This window comes from Neophocaena asiaeorientalis, unplaced genomic scaffold (genome assembly GCF_003031525.2).
Source record: "Neophocaena asiaeorientalis asiaeorientalis breed wild unplaced genomic scaffold, Neophocaena_asiaeorientalis_V1.1 scaffold779, whole genome shotgun sequence".
NCBI lineage: Eukaryota > Metazoa > Chordata > Mammalia > Artiodactyla > Phocoenidae > Neophocaena > Neophocaena asiaeorientalis.
In genome coordinates, this window is record NW_020171983.1 from 223,554 (window position 1) to 229,573 (window position 6,020).

Genomic DNA, 6,020 nt, shown 5'->3' on the forward strand with positions numbered 1-6,020 from the left:
TTAGTTTCCTCGTCTGTAAAATGGGAGGGTTCACTGACTTTGCCTTATGGGATGTCTTGAGAGTGAATAAGATAATCCCAGAAGCACTTGGTTCAGGGTGCACCATTCAATCTCCATATTTTACAAGTTCTTCTGACTGGTATCATCTCCCCAGGGCCTGGCACATAGTAGGGCTTGGGAGACAGAGGCCTGAGCCTATGCTGCACACACCTCAGGAGAAGGGCCCACCAGGGTAGGCACTGGGCTTCTGGAAAGCCCTCTGGGAACAACCCTGGCAACCCCTGTTCCTGCTCTGAGGATCCACAGGCCCAGGTGGACCGCTGCACTAAGCTCTGCAGGGGGCAGCCCAGGACCTAGCTATGCTGACCTCAGTCTCTGACCAGTCAAATGGGCACCAATGGTGGCCTCACCCTCCCTTCCAATCCAGCGGTGAGACCTGATCCGTGACTGCACCCTGCTGAACCTTGGTTTCCTCATCATGGAGATGATTAAAAACCCAGTCTGTGGGGTTGTGTGAGGATTCACACCAATAAATGTAAAGCAGCTGCTTGGGGCCTAGTGCCCAGCAGGAGCTCAAGAAATGATGGCAAGGAGATGGAGGAGGAGGAGGAAGGCCCAGGGGGCTGCCCAGATACTTCACTCAGCTGCAAGGTCTGAGGGCAAACAAGGCCCAAGCAGCTCTAGCTCGGGGTTCACTCTACTCGCCCACATAGCTTGGCCTCACACTGACTCCCAGGAATGGCAGACAAGACTATACCTGGAAAGCAAGGCAGGTTGGGGGTCTGCAGCTGATAAAGGGCTGGAGGCTGGGAGGCAGAGAAGAGACCTGGGTTTGAGCCCCAGCCCTGGCCTGCTGAGCCTTAATGTTCTCATTTGCAAACAAGGATCTTTGTGGGTGCTTCAAGTCCCAATAATCTGCTCCTGGGGCTCAGTAGGCTGGGAAACCTGACCCCTCCATTCCCCTAGATGCATGCCCCAGGAGAGGGCTATAGACCCAGCACAGCAGGGGGCAATACAGTGGCATCCCTCGCTCTGAAAGGCGAAGTCTCTGAGAGAGACCCCAGCCTCTGAGAAGGAGCGACCAGACAAGGCCTGCCTTCCGCTGGGCAGAGCTGCTCTGAGCCACCTCACCTCTCCGCTCAGTCATGGACAAGGCCAGGTGGAAGCCAGCTCAGTCCAGGGCTCCCAGTGAGGCTGACATAAGCTTCCCTTGCCTCTCCTACTCTGTGAACTGTAAAATTGGCTTTTCCTCACTGTTTCCCTATAGGATGATTGACAAGAGTGTCTTGGAAGGGGAGTGGTCCCAGAATTTGAAGCTCTTACACATCGGATTCCTGGTTATGAGGCCAAAGATGCTAAAGGTTCCTTGGCAGGGTGCATAACCAGTTCTCTCAGGGAGGGATGAAAAGAGGAACCCCTGCTCTCCTCACAACTACCATCAGGGCTTCAAATGAGACCCAGATCTGTCCACACACCCAAGGCTGTAGTTGGGCTAATATGGCTGACATCAGGGATAGGGCTGAAGGTTCCAGGTAGCCGCTTCAGCTCTGGGGATTATGAAGCTGAGAATCCTAGGAATGACCCACTTCTAGCCCAGCCACACAGCCCAGCACAGGCTTGTAGCAGGAGCTGGGCACTGCCTGGGGGCTGGAAGGAGCCAAACCTCCATGGCTTACATGGAGGGATCACCTTGGAGTCGGGGGCTGCTGCACTCATTTCAGGCACAGTACCTGCTCACCCTCACACCCTGTTCATTATCACACACTCCAGGGGTGCTGGGTCAGCCACGTGACTCCATGGGAGTCAGGACCAGGCTCGGATCCAGTCTCTGAGGTCCCCTCTGAGGGGCTGGGTGGCCCCCATACCACTGGAGATAGACCATGGAGGCCAGCTTTGCTCTCTCCCCCTAATCCCAGTTCCATTCCCCACAGCTCCCAGTGCCTGGGCCAGCTTCTCTGGGTCCCACCCTGGGCAGTCTTCTAGTCTCTCACTCCAAGAAAGGGTCAGCTCTAGGGAGCCTGGGCAGCTCAGGTCTCCAGGTTGTGAAGGGTTTCCCACCCCCATCCCCACCCACCTCACTGCTCAGAGGAAAAGTGTTCAAAGCAATCTATCATGCACCTCAAAATCTTTCAATCTCTGCCTATTTCCAAATTCCAATTCCAAAGCCACTTCCATTTTTAGGTATTTGTTAGAGCAGCACTTCACTTCGGGTACCAAAATCCGTTAACAGTATCCTATTGCTGCTACAACAAAATGACCACAAATTTAGTGTTTTTAAACAACACAAATGTATCATCTTACAGTTCTGGAAGTCAGAAATCCAAAATCAGTTTTAAGAGGCTAAAATCAAGATATTGGCAAGCTGGCATTCTTTCTTAAGGCTCTAGGGAAGAATCCATTCCCTTGCCTCTTCCAGCTTCTAGAGGCCATCTGTATTCCGTGGCTCATGGTCCTTCCTCCAGCAATGGCATCGCTTTGACCTCTGCTTCCACCATCACATCCCCTTCTCTGACACTCCTGCCTCCCTCTCATAAGGACCCCTGTGATTATATTGAGCCCACCTGAATAACCCAGGATAATCTTTCCATCTCAAAATCCTTAAATCTGCAAAGTTCCTTTTGCCATGTAAGGTAACAAATTCACAGGTTTATGGGATTAGGACATGGGCATCTTTGGGGCCATTATTCTGTCTACTACAGGAGGGAGAAGATTGCTTTACCAGTCCCAATCCCTGCCCAGATGGCCTGTCCTAGGACTGGGGGATCATGAGGGGGGGATCAGGCTGCTGTTCTGGCCAATGCTGGCTGGGGGCTGGCTGGGGGCTGGCTGGGGGCTGACCGGGGCCCAGAGCTCCAGGAAACCTGGCGCCTGCCCCTGCTGCAGAAAGGACGGCCTGTACTCGGCGTGGCCACTGTGCAGAGATCAGGTGCACTGTAGCCCAAGAAGCGGCTATGGCTCAACTTGAACTGCTGCCTGGCTCGGGTGGGAGGCTAAGCCCTCATAGCTTCTTCTCCCTGCTGACCAGAATATGTGAGAGCTGCTGTCAGGTACAATGTGAGCCACATGGGAAATTCCAGCTCCATTCTAGAAAACACATACACTGTTGGCTTACTGGTGGACATTTACTGAGCTTAGTGTATGCTAGACCCACATGGGACCCCAGAGAGAAGACAGAGACAGGAAGGCCTCCAAATGCATGAGACAGAATGTCATTGCTACTGGAAGAAGTGGGCTAGGGTCTGGTGGGGAGAACCCAGAGGTCAGATGGGTGGTCCAGAGGAGAGAGCATTTGTGTTGGAGCCTGAAGGAGAGGATTATCTGGACTAGAAGTGGTGGGCAAGAGCATTTCTGATGAATGCACAGCCTGGTCAAAGAGAAGGAGGGGAGTTTGAGGAATGGATAGCTCTGCAGGGAAGCTGGAGTATAGGGCAGTAGAAGAAAGAATCCAAAGATGGACAGGGAGGGACATGCTGGCCTACATAAGTTAAAGCAGTTCTCAAAGCCAGTCAGCAGTGGAATACTTTGTTCTGATGGAAGCTTACTCAGAGCACTGATGAGGCTTTGGGAGGGCTCCCCAAGACCCTTCCCATAGTCATCCTCCCCTACCTCTTCAGATCTGGACTCTGCAGGACACGGAGACCACATTCAGGTCATGCGGAGCCAGCCAAGGGTTTAGAGCAGGGATTGGGAGAAGTTAATGGCCCAGGGTCCAGGTGGGGTTAGGGGAGAACAGAAAGGGTACATGTCAATAAAGCAGCTAGATGGGCCCCATGGAAAGAGCCATGGGCAGCTGGGAAAAGCATACAACTTGAGGCAAAGTGTCAGTTTCCTCAACTGTCAGAAGAGATGTAATTGCTCTTCCAGAGTACATCCATCAGGGACTCCTACACCCTTTGCCCACGCTTGGGGCTCCAGCTGACAGAGGCTGGGTGGACATCAGGCACATCCCTCAAGACCTCAAGGGCCTGTAGAGCCTGGACTCCACCATCAGCCCCACATTCTCCTGCTGTTCTGTCTCCTGGGCTCCATGACACATGCTAAAGGAGGCAGCTCATCTCTGCTCCAGCCCCAGTAAGGAGGGAGGAGACAGGGCAGGTGAGACTGGCTTTCCCTGGGCTGGAGCCACAGGCTGCTCTGGCCTGGACCTTGGGGCACTCAGGCTCTGGTGAAGAGGGAAAGGAGGGACTGAGGGGAGATCTGGCTGCCAGGCTACCAGCCTCTTGGTAGCTCCATCTCCAGAGGGCAGAGAGAAGTCAAGAGCCCAAGACTGAAATCCCTGCCTTCCCTTTTTTCCAGACTGCCATGTCTCTGCCTGACTCGTGTTGGTGCCAACCACAAGACACACACGAGGGTACAGCATCCTCCTTATGTCTGCCCTCCAAGGCAAGCAGTGAAAACGTTCACAGTGCCCCATGAAAGGTGCAACCCATGGTCTCTTCAAAATCATCATATTAAGATAAAGAAAGCACTTGGTCCCATTTCTCAGACTTAAAAGCCAACGCTGACAGAGTTGAAGTCATCTACCCAAGGACATACCCTAGTGAGGGGCAGATGCCAGGATCTGCACCCAGGCTGGTGTAGCTCCAACACTGGAGCTTAACGTCCAAGCCCCAGTCAAGCCAGTGGCTGCAGGCTTGAAGCCCGGCCCTGCCAGTCCACTTGGCCTGCACTTCTTTCTCAGGGGAGTCAGGCCTCACGGGAGGAAGTTGTCCCCAAGGGTGCCTACTGCTTCAGTGACCCCAACTATGCCTACACTGTCACTCCCCATTATTATTTATGTACTCTTGGGGAGCCATATCCACATGCTTGCCAAGGCCTGAAGCCAGGAGGGTGAGACCATCAGGGAAGCCATCAGTGGTTGAGGTGTGGGACAAGGAGGCAACAGACTGCTAGGTCAAGGCAGCTACCCTGAGATGCTGCGAAGAGAGCAAGAGCCCAGGGACACAGGTAGGAGAGGAAGGGCAATACTGGTGAGGCAGGCCAAGATCTGAGAGCACACGGGGGCTCTGAAAGCCCACGCCGCCTTTCCAGGTTCCTTTTGGAACAGCCATGGCTGGGAGTCCCTGGCTCCTCCTCAAAGGAAGCCATGGGCAGCTTGAGGTCCATGCAGCTGGGTCTGGGCAAGGAGCAGGATACAGTAGACCTGGGAACTGCAATGTGGCCTCTGCTAAGGCAAATACAACCCCCAACCACAGCGAGGGAGTAGCTCAGGCCAGGTATGACTCCAGCAATAGACTCTCCCAAGGCAGGGACCTAACTTCCTATCTCCATTTGGCCTCCTCCCATCATGGGACCTCAGGCAGGCCATGTCTTCTGTTGTGGAGTCCCTGCCTGGGGAGTGGGCCCTTGAATACCAGCTACATACTTTACCTGACTGACTGAGATTAAAATGAGACTGCCATCTTGAACTGGCCTTGGAGCCAGAAAAGCCAGCTTCTCACAGGGAAGGGAGCTGCCCAAGGTCCCACTGCAAGACACAGCTCTAGAACCATCAGAGGCTGTCTACCATGGCTCCATGTCTGTCTACCATGGTGGCTCCATCAGAGGATGCTGTCTACCAGACACACTGCCTCTGGCCACTGAATCACCAGGTCAGGCCTCTGAAAGTGCTGGGTTGGGGGGATGGGAGGGGAGACCAACAGAATGAGTCAGCTTAGTCTGCCATGTTCCTTGAGACCCACCCTGATGCAGGCTAACACCAGCACCTGCCAACCTGGAGGTTTCCTGTCGCTGTGGACAGAAGGGCCTTTGGGCCTCCCGGCAGCCACCAGCCTGCAGACCAGAGCTAGGGTGGAGGTCAAAACCTGGTGCCCACTCTGTCTCAGCTTCTCACTCTCCCCAGCTCCAACCAGGGACAGATGGTTTTCAGAAACCCCAAGGCTTAGAAGGAATGTTTTAGCTCAAAACTATGGGAATAAAAAGTAAACACAAGCCCTGCTCCCCACACCACCAGCTGGGGCCTGCCAGCCAGCCCTGCAAAGGCAGAAGGAAGCTCTTACCCCCAGCACTGCCTAAGGGCA